The sequence below is a fragment of the Crocuta crocuta genome, unplaced genomic scaffold, assembly GCF_008692635.1.
Source record: "Crocuta crocuta isolate KB4526 unplaced genomic scaffold, BGI_CrCroc_1.0 scaffold223, whole genome shotgun sequence".
NCBI classification, from domain to species: domain Eukaryota; kingdom Metazoa; phylum Chordata; class Mammalia; order Carnivora; family Hyaenidae; genus Crocuta; species Crocuta crocuta.
The window spans coordinates 1,215,620-1,231,073 of NW_027529426.1; positions in this window are offsets into that span (position 1 = coordinate 1,215,620).

Consider the following 15,454-nt stretch of genomic DNA (forward strand, 5'->3'; position numbering starts at 1 on the left):
TACATACATTCACTCACAAGTCAAAATAATGAGACTTCTAAGAATTAATAAAAGAAAGACAATGAACCAAACAATTCATATACATGAATTAGAACTATTGGAACCAATATGTCCAAAATTTAAAAGAAGCATAATATTCTCAAAGACATAAAGGATAAAAATATATGTTATACATACATTTATATGTATATATATATACACAGACACACATACATATATATAAATTATCTAAGATTTCCTTCATGTCCTTCCTCCCTCCTTTATTTCTAGCAAACAGAACTTGTACTACAAGTATTTACTACATGCATGCTGGCTCAATATTATTTTTTTAATGTTTTACTAAGATATGATTGACATGCAAAAAGCTATATGTCTTTGATGTATACTATTTGATGAGTTTGGAGATAAGTATACACCCATGAAACCATCATCACAATCAATTCTTTAAACATATTCACTACCAACCAAAATTCCCTCCTACCTTCTTTATTTTTGTGTGTATAATAAGACCTTAACATAACAGCTACCCTCTTAGAAAACGTATAAGTACACCATACAGTTTTGTTACAAAGCTATAATAATCAATCACTTCTCGGTCTTTTGGCTAAGATCGACTGTAATAATCAAAACAGTATGTTACTGATGTAAAAACAGACACATAGACCAAAGGAACAGAATAGAGAGTCCAGAAGTAAACCTTCTCATATATGGCCAAATGATCTTCAACAGAGGTGCCAAGAATACACAATGGAGAATGGATAGTCTTTTCAATACATGATGTTGGGAAAACTGGATATCCATATGCAAAGGAATTTAATTGGGACATTATCATATACCATACACAAAAATCAACTCCAAATGTGGTAAAGACTTAAGCATAAGGCCTAAAACTGTAAAACTCCTAAAAAAACACCTAGGGAAAAGGACTTCTTGATTTTGGCCTTGGCAATGATTTCTTGTATATAACACCGAAAGCATAGGCAGCAAAAACAAAAACAAACAAGTGGAGTTATGAAAAACTAAAGATCTGCACAGCAAAGGAAGCAATTAATAAGGTCAAAAGACAATCTATGGAGTGGAAGAAAATATTTGCAAACCATATATCTGATAAAGTGTTCATATCCAAAATATATAAGGAATTCCTATGAGTCAATAACAAAAAACAAATAATTATGGGCAAAAGATCCAAATAGAAATCTCTCCAAAGAAGACATACAAATGGCCAAAAGGTATATGAAAAGGTGCACTACTAATCATCAGGGAAGTACAATGAGATTATCAGCTCACTGTTCTTATTAACACACTGTGAGGGAGGGCTATAGTATTACCAGCCATGCAGATGATAACCAGATTTCATTTTCCCTTGAAAGCCAACCCCAAAAAAGCACAAAGTGTCATTCTCCAACAGGAGGGCAGCAGAAAGGAAAGTAGTCAGGGACTGTGGAGTCAGCCTGTCCTATTTTCTTTAGGCTTTCTCAAGATACACATTATGTCCCTTCATGTGTTGAATGATAAGTAATGTTGAGCACACGCTGCACACACTGAGTGCTGTATAAGCATGGAACTGTTCATTTCTTTCCAAATGGAAGATCACGATCTCTATGCCTCATTAGTGAGGCAGCATAGAAAGAGCAGGAAACCTGGCTCCAAAAATTCCAGGTCTCCTGTGGAATTTTAAACAAGGAATTTAACTTCTCTGTAAAATGATAGCAATTCTTTACCATAAACATTTCTCAGGATTGTTTTAAGGATCAATTTAGATCACATACATGTGCAAAGAACCCAAGATCTATCAGGAGTTTTGTGTAGTTCTATAAATATAATAAATGGTACAAAGTAGAAAATGTAATATTCTAGCTGTTAAATAGTGAAGGCAATTTGAGCATCATTTTTTTCAAACCCTAATAAAATAATGAATCTAGGCAATACTCAACAATGGCTATTAACATCACACACACAAAAAGAAAGAGACAAACAGACATTAACTATTATGTATTCGTAAAGGGAAAAAAAAAAAGAACCTAAATCAGATCAAACTATTAAGGCAAACCTCTAGATCTAATTTCCAGTTTTCAGGAAATACAGAAGGCAAAAGTGTAGTTTAAATGACACCACAAGAAAGCAAATACCAAAGTCCAGAATTAAAGAAATACTATAAGATAAACAGCTTCATTTCTTTAATATATTGCTAAGGGTATAAAAAAAAGAGGAAGAATCTATGGATTAAAAGAGACTTAAGAGATATGTGAGAACCAAATGTATGCGAGAACAGTGAAAAGTGATACAAACAAACTAAGGTTTTTAAAAATCATTTTCTACACAAACAGGAAATGTGAACCCTGACCAGATATTTGCTGATATTAAGGAATTATTGTTAATGCTTTAGGTGTGGCAATGGTATTGTAGTTAGTTTTTAAGCAATTTAGAGATACAAATTGAAATGTTCTCGGACGAAATGACATAATGTCTGAGAGTCTCCTCAAAAAGACCAGGTGTGGGGGCTCAGGGGAGGTGCAGGTAGAAGTGGGTAAATATAAGGATAGTGCATAAGGTACAGTAAGAATTGTTATTTAGAAAAATCTTGGGGGCTCCTGGGTAGCTCTGTTGGTTAGGCATCTGACTCTTGGTTTCAGTGTAGGTCATGATCTCATGGTCTGTGGGTTCGAGCCCCACCTCTGGCTCTGTGTTCATAGCACTGATCCTGCCTGGGATTCTTTGTCTCCCTCTTGCTCTCTGCCCCTCCTCCACTCTCTCTTTCTCTCAAAATAAATAAACATTTTTTTAAAAAAGAGAAAAATCTTGAATATGCTATGCTCCCTGTGGAGTGAATTAATATTCACCCATCACAAGCATAATTTACACTATCACAAGTTCTAACACGAGCTCAGAAATCAGAAATCACAAAACATAGACACAGACTTTTTTTTTTTTTTCAGTACTAAACTCTGAGGTCTTAGCCTTGTATCAGCGAGAGGAGTATCTGTTTATTTCCATTACAGACTGGACACTTTCAGACCACAGCCTTTTAATTTAATTGATACTTTTTTCAAAGCATAATGCAAAGGATGGGCTTTATCGTTGTAATCATTAAAGAAATCTCAGGAACTCCTGTGAGAGATGTATGCCCACCAAGCCATAACCTCAAAAGACAAAGTATTCTCAGGGTACTTTTGAAAACTGGTTTGTGGTATACAATTTGTTCTCCAGGCTCCCAGACCCTGGACTACATATTGTGCAAATACATTTCAGGTGCAAATTATTTGCTCTGTTAAACTTTATAGTCCATAAAGTCATCCATGCTGGTTAAAATTTTTGAAATGCTAGATTTCTAAGTGGAGGAAAGCAAACTACCAGCAACATCTCTATTTTAGCAGATTAAATAATCATAATTTAAACTACTAGTGACTTCAGAGCATCTATGCTTTACACACACCTTCTAAAAATATATACATAATATTAGAAAATTTTGGAACAACGTGTACACTGAAATAAAAATGTATCTTAAAATACTCAACCTGGACAGTCCTGAGTGGTACCCAGTCCACCCAACTATATACACCATCTTGCTTCAGTTCTTAAAACCAATAGCAATTTAAATGTAGGGCATCACATGATGTCCCAGGCAAAATGAAGAGAAAATCCCACTCATTCCACCTCAAACACATGAATTTATCCTCCTTTCATTAAATTATGGGAATCATATTAATGTGCTGGGGCTGCAGTAACAAAGTGTCACAAACTGAGTGGCCTAAACAACAGACGTGAGTCATCTTGCAGTTCCAGAAGCTGAAAGCCCAACATCAAGGTATGAGCAAGGCTGGTGCTTTCTGGTGGCTGTGAGGAACAATTCGTTCCATGTCCCCATCCATCTTCAGCCCCAACTTCTGGAGGTTTGCTAACAATCTGTGGCATTCGTGGGCTTGCGGAAGCATCGCCTTGCCCTCTGCCTTCATTTTCACATGGCATTTCACCTATTTGTGTCCAAATCTCCCCTTTTTTTAAGGACACCACTCACAGTGGATTAGGTGTCCACTCCACTCCAGGATGACCTCATCTAACTTAACTAATTACATCTGCCATGATCTTATTTCCAAATAAGGTCACATTCTATGGGATGAGAGGTTAGGACTTCAACACTGAATTTTGGTGGTAAACAACTCAATGCATAACAGGAATTATGATGATTTGCTCATGTGGCATACATATTCAGTCATCCAGGACATACACAAAGCAGGAAAAAACCCAAATCAAATTAGAAGGAGGAACTCTATATATCAAAGTTGTATAGATCTAATTCATTTCAATAATTCATTCATGCATGCATTCAAGAAAACAATGAATAAATACCAATGACATATAGGCATAATAGAGGATAACAGAGAATACACATCATTAGGGACAACCTGACTCATGTTATATGTGCTGCACAGACTAATATTTTTTTTAATTCTCATTCAACATTTATTATAGTAGCAGTGGAAAGAAATCGATATTTTATTAACAAAATTATATACTTTCTTCATTTCAAAATTATGCATTAAACTTAAAATAACATTTACCTCTACTTGGGAAAATCTTCCTAGTCCTAATTTTCTGTAATTCACACCTGAATAATGTTAATAACTCATAATCACTAAGGTTCAAGGTAAGTTGAAAGACTATAGTTACAGATAATTGTTCAATAAATATTTGAACGGTTTTTTGGCAAAATAGTTCCTGTGTTTCTATAGTTCTTTATTTCTTTTTTAGTTTTTTTTTTTTTTTTTCCATTTTCAAACTAGATAAAATCTTGGGAGGTATACTTAAAAGTTCAGAAGAAAACATTCATTCTCATCAAATAGTACTATCCTAGACTTCAAGCTGACCATGACTGCCGCCCATAGGGAACTGTCAATGGCTCATTTCAGAATGGTTGGCACAACCCAATGTACCCATGTATCCCAAACATAGTGATGGAGATAAAAGGACACCTAAGAGGAACCTCTTAAAAATTTCCATTTATTGGCTCTGTATATTAGGAGGTAGAGAGCGAGAACAATATGCATTTTTCTAGTTGTATAAGGATTATTTATGGAACTGTGACCTAATGAACACCATATTTTCCATTCATTCCAGTGAGATTTAATATCTCCTGATTAATTGGACCCCCAGGAAGCTCTTTGATCTGTCTCCTAATTAGTTTTGCAAATTAGTAGGGAAAATGACCACATAAATCAGGGAATCTCAAGATTGGAAACACCTAGTAGCTAGAGGGAATACCCACAACATCCCTGGGATCTGTCTTTGCCTGCCTTTAGGCACCGGGGAAAACAACTGTTCAACAGTGTGGTACACAGACTCTGGATTAAATATGTTGTGTATATGGGTACAAATCTCCATTCTGGCACTTATTAGCTATGTGACCTTGAGCAAATCATTTGACCTTTCTGTATCTCACTTGCCTCTTAAGCACAATGGTTGTGCCCACAGTACTTGCTTCATGGAGTTTTGTGCAGATTAAGTACTTTAATACCTGTAGACTATTTATAACAGTGCCTAGCACATACTAAATACAAATGCTAGCCACTATTAGAAATTTGTAGCTGAACAGTAAACTATTTTGTTGTGATGCTAAGTGTTGATTTGAACTTTAAACAAGCATGTTTCTCTGTTAGCATGGAGTGGGCAGTGAAGCAGCTGAACATGCTTTCTATCCAACAAGCTTCGTAAAAGTCAAACACTGATCTCTCTTACCTCTGCCTACCAGGAAGATGCCCTCTGACCATACTGATCCTGTTGGAAATGTTTTTGGAAGCACTTTGCTAAGCAGAAGAGCAGCCTGGTGCACTTTCAGCTTACCAAGCCAGCCTCCTACTTTCTGCATCATGCACAGACCTCTTTTTGCCAGACAGTTGAGACTAGAGATCCCAACATCTACAAGGGACTTTCCCTCTATCTCTTTCTAGGTTAAGGGAGGATGAGAATCAATCTCATTGTTTTGCTGTAGCTGTTTGACCTGAAAGCAGGTGTGTTTCAGTTTCTTGGTGTTAGATACAGCCCAAGTTATAAGAACCTGAAAACACATCTAAAAACTAAGAGCCAGGGCACCTGGTGGCTCAGTTGGTTATGCGTCCATCTTTGGCTCAGGTCATGATCTCATAGCTTGTGAGTTCAGCCCAGTGTTGGGCTATGAGCTGACAGATAAGAGCCTGGAGCCTGCTTCAGATTCTGTGTCTCCCTCTCTCTCTCCCCCTCCCTCACTCGCATGCTCTCTCTCTCTTTCTCTCTCAAAAATAAATAAACATTAAAAACTAAGAGGCTTCAACTACCCTAACATAGCCCTTAAAATGTTCTTCTGGTCCAGTCACTCAACAGATATTCCAAATAGAAAAATAATTTTAGAAAACCCTAATTAAAGGCCACAAGTTATAAATTCCAGAAGATGAACAAAAGTTCATGGGGGTGGGGCAGAGCAGGGAAATTACCATGTACTGGGGGAGGTAGATAAGCAAGAGGAAAGGGACTAAGGTTTAGGAAGTGTCTACAGTGGACCTACTGTATCTTGAAGAGTATGTGACAACAGTTTGCAATGTTTTATCTGCCCTAAAAGACACGAGGAAGAGCCTTTCCCAATCTTAAAAATAGCTTACTATAGCAGTGATTATACCACAATCAACAACATAATAGGAAGAAAGTGGCACGGATGACTTGGAAACAAATTTATCCACTTGTTCACTAAGCCCTATACACCCATCCTCTACAGAATCATTAAGCAAGGGTAAGAGACTATGGAAAGTGCACAGATGCATGTTTCTCTCATGATAAATGGCCAGAAGCACAGAATTATAGTCTGCATGGTTAGAACTAGAAGATGAGAGTTTATACTGTAAAAATATTCAAGCATACATCTTTCACAATTTTACACTGAATGATTTTTATTTGCCACTCACTTCAGTTGTGATTCTGCATATCACAATGTAATTAAATCCCTATTTAAAAATTTCTTTGTCAGTTAACATGATCTGTAGTGCTCAGAGGTAATAGTAACACTGCTACTAAGAAAGAAACAATTGTCCCTGACTTTCAGGATTGACAAATACCTCAGTATATGGTTATTGCCTGTTCCTGTGTGTGATGTACATGCAGAGACAGATGAGTAGCATTAATTCTCAATTATCTGTTCATTTAGTAATGTGTACAACAATGGAATGATACATCTAAAGATAAAAGAAAGAGATGATATACAGTGCCTAATTCTATGCCTTCTTGCCTGAAGATTAAAATCCACTTGGGAAGATAAGAATAAGTCACTGTGCAAGATGGTACATGATTATATGCCCAAATGAATGTTAGGAGCCATAGTATTATTGAGAGAAACCACTGTGAGCAGGAGTAATAGCAGACCTTATCACAAGAAGAGGGGCATGGGCTAGAACTTGAAGGGTATTATTTACATTAAAAAGAAAAGATTTCATATGCAGTCAGAGAGAATACAATTGAGAAAGGCCAACTCAAGAGAGTTATCTCTACAAGTGAGGAAATAAAGACAGTAATGGAGAAGCCAAAGATAAGGATCTGATTAGATTATCAGATGGATTTAAAAGCCAAACTCAGGAAATGTGGGACTTTTCCTATAGCCAAGAAAGAATCACTGATACCTTCCAAGGCAAAGCAGAATATGGAAAATTACATTTGGGTTGGTTTGGTTTGATTTGGTTGTAGGTAGCTTTGCCTGTTCTAATGAATGGGAACATGAGTAACACCAAATACCAAATAAGCCAAAACCATGTAAATTTGCCTTTGGATGGCATTAGAAGTATGGTTAGATACTCTCTTGAGAGAGTAATTCCTATAATTTCTTCTGTTAGAAACTTGAAAATAAGAAGAAAAAAAGTTTTCTTCCCAATCTATCCCCCTACCTTTACTACAAGATCTACGTAGCTCAGGAATTCTATAGGATCTGACATCTTTTGCACCAGAGAAAAATTAACTCACCTTTGTTTTGAAAGCCTAGGTACAAAGGTCTATCTGATTATCTGAGAAGGAGGAGGTCTGATGGTTGTGCAGAAAGAGAAGGTAGAATGTAGAGAGAATTGGTTCCTTCCCCAAAAAGTGAAGGGGTTGGGAAGGAGTTTCACTTTATGAACAGCATAGGTAGGCCTTCTCATGTTTCACCAACATTACCTGGTGTGGCAGGAACTCCTCAAGTTGGGCACGCATAGATACCTTGGACAGTGAGCCAAAGATCCTGATGGTCAAGATCAGAACAGAGCAAAACTCTGTGGGACTATGGGTAATGGATCCCCTGACACTCAGGGAAACAAAAAAGCAGCTCAGCAGTGACCATGAAACTAAGACCAGCAGTGGTCTTTCAATGGACTTCTCAAATAGGGATGATTTCTTAAAATCATTGAAGGTGGTTTTCCCTATAAACAATTGGGTGAGGACTAAATTAATCAAAGCTGATTTATAAAAATAAAGAAATATGACAATTGTCACAATTGCGGGAAATGGAGCAAAGTTATAACCCTATTCTATTTGGTTTTCCATATTCTCTTAAAATAGCACACTGCCTCATTCCTTGAATGAAAATTTTAGTCTACACCAAGTATAATGATGTCTAAAAGCGGAACTGGTCAGTCTTGAAGTTGAGTGAAGAGAGAGAATCTTCCATGAATCTGAGAGATGCAGAGTGAGTGAGAGGCCAGAAACTAGCCCCCACTACTGAAGGTGTTATTAGACAGCTGAGTTTGTACAATAGTAATGGAATCTATGCAAACGCATAACCAACTGTGTATGTTGAATGCCATTCATTTATCAAGGGAAAATTATTTCTACCATCCTTATGCCAACTTATAAACTCTAGTATAAATCTTTTTCCAGCTTTATTGAGGAATAATTGACAAATAAAATAGTATATATTTAAAGTGAACACGTGGTGATTACATTGTTGATTATGGTAATCACCATAATCAAGTTAATTAATACTTCATGGTTAAACTCTTTTTTGTGTATGTGGTAAAAGCACGTGAGATTTACTCTCAACAAATTCAAGTATATAATACAGTATTGTTAACTACAGTCACCATGCTATATATTAGAAACTTAGAACATTTTTCTTATAACTTCAAGTTTGTTCCCTTTGACCTTCATCTCTCTTTCTCCTAATCCCTATCCTCTGCCAACCACCATTCTACTATCGTTTCCATGAGACTGTCTTTTTTTTTCTTTTTCTTTTTTTAGATTCCACATATAAGTGATACCATTGGTATTTGTCTTTCTCTGTCTGGCTTACTTCACTTAGTATATAATGCCCTTCAGGTTCACGTATATTGTCAAAAATGGCAGGGTTTCTTTCTTTTTTATGGTTTAATATATCATTTATATGACATTATATATGTATATTATATATTATATGCCACATTTTTAATCCATTTATCTGTCAGTGGATAGATACATCATGTCCATATCTTGGCTAGTGTGAATAATGCTGCAATTAGCATGGGAGTACAGACATCTCTTCCAGATACTGATTTTGTTTCCTTTGGATATACACTAAGAAGTGAGACTGCTGCATCATATAGTTCTATTTTTAATTTTTTGAGGAACCTCTATACTATTTTCCATGGGTGCTACAAGTCAAATATAAATTTTGACAACGATATTTAAAATGCTATGTGCTATAGACTAAATGATTGTGCCTCCCCACCCCACCCCCCAATTATAAATGGAAGCCCTAATCCTCAATGTGATGTTTTTGGAAGTGGAGCCTCTAGGTTGGGTTGAGGTTACAAGAGTAAGAGCGCCATGATGGGATTAATGCCCTTAGGAAAACAGAAAGATCTCAGTCCTCTGTCTGCCATGTAAGGACACAGCAAGAAGGCAGGCCATTACAAACCAGGAAGATGGTCCTAACCAGACACAGAATCTGTCAGCACTTGATCTTTGAGTTCTCGTTTTTCAGAACTGTAAGAAATAAATGTTTGTTATTTAAGCCACCCAATCTATGGTATTTTAATATAATAGCCCAAACTAACTGAGATACTAAGCAACTACTTCTTGATGGTTGTCTGGTTGCTGAGACTTCTTAGGGTCTTTCAGATGCTATCCATAAGGTATAGAGTATATACTTGTACCCAGATAACACTGTTTATCCTGAAATAATTTCAAAGTAAATTACAGACGAGAAGTCTAGTGACTAGTTTCATGATCATTCTAAGCCTCAGATGTTTTATTTATATAATATGGTCACTGTGTTAAATACATATGATAATGAATATAAAGTTCTTTTCTCAGTTCCAGGCATTCAGGAAAAATTCAATCAATTATAATTTCAACATTATAAATGAAATATAAATGAATTGAAGAATTATTAAGCCTTAACTGTAGTATCTGAGAGTATTCCCTATCCATAGTACTAGAATTTTACTCATAGATAAAAGATAATTTAGGAATAATTCCTCCAGGAAACTGAAGCTTAAAGAAGTTCTTGATTTGCTTGAGATAGCATAGAAAATCTTATTATACCTACAGTCTGGGTAGGATACTGGCCAATAAAACAGAACTAGCACATTTATTAATTAAATCCTCTGTTTCAGTTAGCATAACTATACTCCATGTACCACATCCCAAGAATGTTCCATTCCAGATACCTGTGTTTCTTAGAAGCCACCTCAAGCTTTTTACTATGTCAGCTTATTCATTTCTCTCTGTTCTTTCCATTATCTTCCTTTTGTGTTAAATCAAGAGATAAATGACATCATTCTAGAGGGTTGCCTGGTAGCCCTATCTCTGACTTTTTTCTACCACTATCACTTCAGTCCTGGACCAATCCCAGGACTGATTCATCATTTGGAAAGAAACCAATGTCTTTTTTTAGCCCTAGGAACTACCAATGATAAAATGGAAAGGGCAATGTAGAAACCCAAAGTCAAAGGCTCCCTTCCAACTCGGTGCAAGACTCAGTTTAGGAAGAATATATGCCATAATGCCAGTAGGTACTAGAAGTTTATAGAGCATGCTGAGCAATTTGGGGCTTTTCCACAAATTCTGGCATGAACCGTGCATTAAAAGACTATTAAACCATCAATGATTTTTTTTCTTATTTATAAAACTCCAACATCTAAACATTTTTTTTTCTTAAAGTCTTAGGTTTGAAATGGACATTAGAGGTTCTAACTCCATCTTCCAAACAACATTGACCTTTATTATCACCCCCCTCAGGTGGCAGCCAGCTACACTGTTTGACAGGTTTGGTTATCAGAAAGTAGATAGTTATATTAAGTTAAAATCTGCCATTCAGTAACTTTCAGGTGCTGTTCAGAAAATCAACACTAAAGCCACAGCATTTCAAAGTTGGCAAGAATCTTAAGAGTATTCTGTTCTGTAGAGGTTCCACAAACAAGCTAAATCTCCTTTCCACATTAGAGTCTTTTGCTGAATAAGAGATCATCCCAAACATCCTAAACAACAAACATTATTTCTCAAGATTTTGAGGGTCAGTTGGGTAACTTCCAGTCTGTCTGGCTGGCTCAGCCATGGCTGGATAGTCTAGAACGGCCTAATTCACACATTTGGCAGTTATCAGGCTGGTGGTTCTAAAGGCGGCCTCAGCTGGGCTTCCTTGGGGTAACTAAGATCAACATGTTCCCAGCCTGTGATATGCCATGTTTGCCAGTATCTTTTTGGCCAAAGCAAATAACACAAGTGTACTGGATTAGACAGTGTCCCCACTAAGATTCATGTCCTATTCAGAAACACACAACATGAGTTTATTTGGAAATAATGTTATTGCCAATGGACTTAGTTGAGCTAAAGTGAGGTCATACTGGAGTATGGTGGGCCTTTAATTCAATGTGATTTATATCCTTGTAAAAAGAAAAGAAGAGACATGGAAACACACAGGAGAATGCCATGTGATGACTCAGAAGAGCCCAAGGGTACGCCATCACAGGCTAAGAGAAACACATGAAACAGACTTTCCCCTAGAGCACACAGCCTTGCCAATATCTCGATTTCAGACTTCCAGCATCCAAACTAAAAAAGAATAGATTTCTATTGTTTTAAGCTACATAGTTTTGGCAATTTGTAATGGTAGCCCTAGGAAACTAAATCACATGGCCAAGCAGAGATTCAAGGGATGGAGAAAAAGCTTCACCACTAAACAGGAAGCAGTAAAACATTACATTGCAAAGTGATGTGCACACAGAGATGGGAAGAGTTTGCAATCACATTTTCAAGATGCCAAAAAGCCCTTTGAGTATATGACATTTATTATAATATCCCCCCATTCATCATCATTTCTAGGATAATTCCTCCCAATTTCTGTAAAAGGTTTCAAAACTCCTTGCATATAGGCTGCTCTCTCATTATATTATAATCTGCCCATATCCCTCTTAAAAGGTAGGATGGTGATTTTTACTATACCCTTCAAAGTCTTCTCTTCAGTAGTGCTATTGAGTCCTAATTCAGTTAAGCTGTGTCTCACTGCAAGAAATAGAAATTATGACTGACAGGGGCTTTAAATTAGACTATTTATGGGGCACCTGGGTGACTCAGTCAGTTAAGCATCTGACTTCGGCCCAGGCCAGATCTCACATTTCATGGGTTTAAGCGCCACATCAGGTTCTGTGCTGACAGCTCAGAGCCTGGAGCCTGTTTCGGATTCTGCATCTCCCTCTATCTCTCTGCCCCTCCCCCACTCATGCTCTGTCTCTCTCTGTCTCAAAAATAAACTATAAAAATTTTTTTTTTAAATAACTTAGACTATTTATTATTTGGGGCACCTGGGTGGCTCAGTCAGTTAAGCATCTGACACTTGTCTTCGGCTCAGGTCATGATCTCACAGTACATGAGTTCGAGACCCATATCAGGCTCTGCGCTCCTGGTGCAGAGCCTGCTTGGGATTCTCTCTTCCCCCTCTCACTGCCCTTCCCCCCCTCTCAAAATAAACAAACTCTTAAAAAAATCTTTTTAAAAAGACTCTATTATTTTGCATAACAAGAAGCCCTGGAAATAGCTGATAGTTGGNCGCTCCTGGTGCAGAGCCTGCTTGGGATTCTCTCTTTCCCCCTCTCACTGCCCTTCCCCCCCCTCTCAAAATAAACAAACTCTTAAAAAAATCTTTTTAAAAAGACTCTATTATTTTGCATAACAAGAAGCCCTGGAAATAGCTGATAGTTGGTCCCAAGTTTGGCAACTCCACAGTGTCCGGTATTGTTTCAAAATCTCTAAAATTCTCTTACCTTCCTCTAAATGGTTGCAAAGATCTGCCTTAGCTCTGAATATATTTTCTTGCGGTTATGTCCAGAGGGCGGCAAAGGAGTAGGAACAAGAGTGACAGAGGATTCCATGGCACGTCATCCGGAAGGAAACATTTCCGAGGAGTCTCTCGGAAATTTTCCCAGTCCCTTTCGCCAGATCTGAGCCATTTAGCTACTCCTAGCTCCATGGAGGCTTTGAAAGCATGTCCTGCTTTGTCAACTCTTTTGTGGGTACTGGCAACAGAGAAAAGGGCTGGGAATGGCTGTTGGGTATAGGTCATGAGCAGCTAACTAGGAGGGTCTGGCATACCTCCCCAGGGACATGTGACATTGTGAGGCAAAGATGCTGATGTGGTCACTGCTACATACAGGATATCTAGAGAATGACAAAGAAGTTTTAACCAATTCTTTAAATTAGCAAGTAATAGGCTCATCATACAGGATAGGAATAGCGAGAAGCAATTAGCAATTAAGCATGAAGGCTACGAAATCAAACCATCTGGGTTCAAATCGCACCTTATAATTTATCACACATATGACCATTACTTAATGGTAAATTACTTAACTTCTCTTGTCTCAGATTCTCCATCTTAACAATAAAGATAGCAATTGTACCCACTCATAGGGTTTTTAAGGTCACACTTATTGCAATGTCTGGTGCATGGCAAATTTCCTATGTCTACTCCCACTATGGAATAAGGTAAGGGCCAAATATGGGACAAGGAAAAACAATGTTACGACACATGTATTTTCATAAAAAACCTGGAAAAACACTTAAATAACTAAAAGTGATTACTTATGCTAAGGAAACAGGGACTTTTTAGTGAATACATTTAATATATTTAAATTATGTGAATATATATGATCTAGCTGAAAAATGTTTAAAATCCCCATTATGTATTTAAGTCAATTATATTTATTATTTCACAAAATCATAAGTCAACTATTTTCCAAAATATTAACAGTAATTATCTTTGGGTGATTGAGTAGACTTGACATATTTTTACTTTTCTAGAACTCTCTTGTGGTAAGCAGGATAATCCCTTTCCCTGCAAAAAAGAAAGATGTCTGCCTCCTAATCTCTGGAATCCATAAATATATTAGATTACAGAGCAAATAAGAATTAAAGTTGCAGATGAATTAAGGTGTCTAATAGTTGACCCTTAAATAGAAAGATTCTCCTGGGTTATCTGGGTGGACCCAATATAGTTATGAGTCCTTACTGTGGAAGAGAGAGACGGAAGAGTCAGAGTGATGCCACGTGAGAAAGACTCAAGCGGCCACTGCTGGTTGGGCAAAATAGAAAGGGACAAAGTACCAAGGTTGCATGCAGCTTATGGAAGCTGTAAAAGGCACAAAATGCCAGAAAGGAACACAGCCCTTCCAGCTCTTTGATTTTAACCCAGTTGAACCCCATTTTGGAGCTCTGACCTTCAGTATTTAAGATAATACATTGGTGTTGTTTTAAGCCACTACATTTATGATAATGTGTTGCGATAGGTTACTACTATGTTCCTCATGTTTGAAATACCGAGATATGTAACATTTTAACAATCAGAAAAAAATTAGATTAAAAAATCTATATATACATACAAACTTGAGGCGTAACTAGAATACCAAATTACATGTGCTCCTATATATGAGATGATAGACACCATTAACTTGTGATTATTCAGAGACTTGGCCCCAGGACACACGGGCAATCTTCAAAAGGCACAAAGAAGAGAAGTATGTGCTCCTACACTCCTGGTATTGTTATTTTTCATTCGTCTCATTCCCTAGCTGTTCACCCACTGCTCCACAGGCACCAAGCATCCCATATATACCTAGCCTTCAGCAGCAGTGCAAATTTTATAAGAAATAATAAAATCGAACCGTAAAAAGGGAAGACATATAAAAAAGATATGTGCCAATACAACATCAATGTTTGAACAGCAGGAAATGTTCTGAGACACCAGATAGAAATCTATTTCTAATGTGATGCACCTCATTTTCCTGAGAACAGAAAATTGCCTGTTATAAATGCACTGTCATGATGACAATTGGAAAAAGAATGAAATTGAACCAAATTTCTTTGTATTTCCTTGTACTTTTGAAACCTCGAGTGGTAAAAAAAAAAAAAAAGGCTGTACATTATAGTAGCTTAATGTTTTCTAAAGATGAGAAATAAAAGCAGTTGGAAAATCTTCTTTAAAGGACAGAAGCTAAGTCAT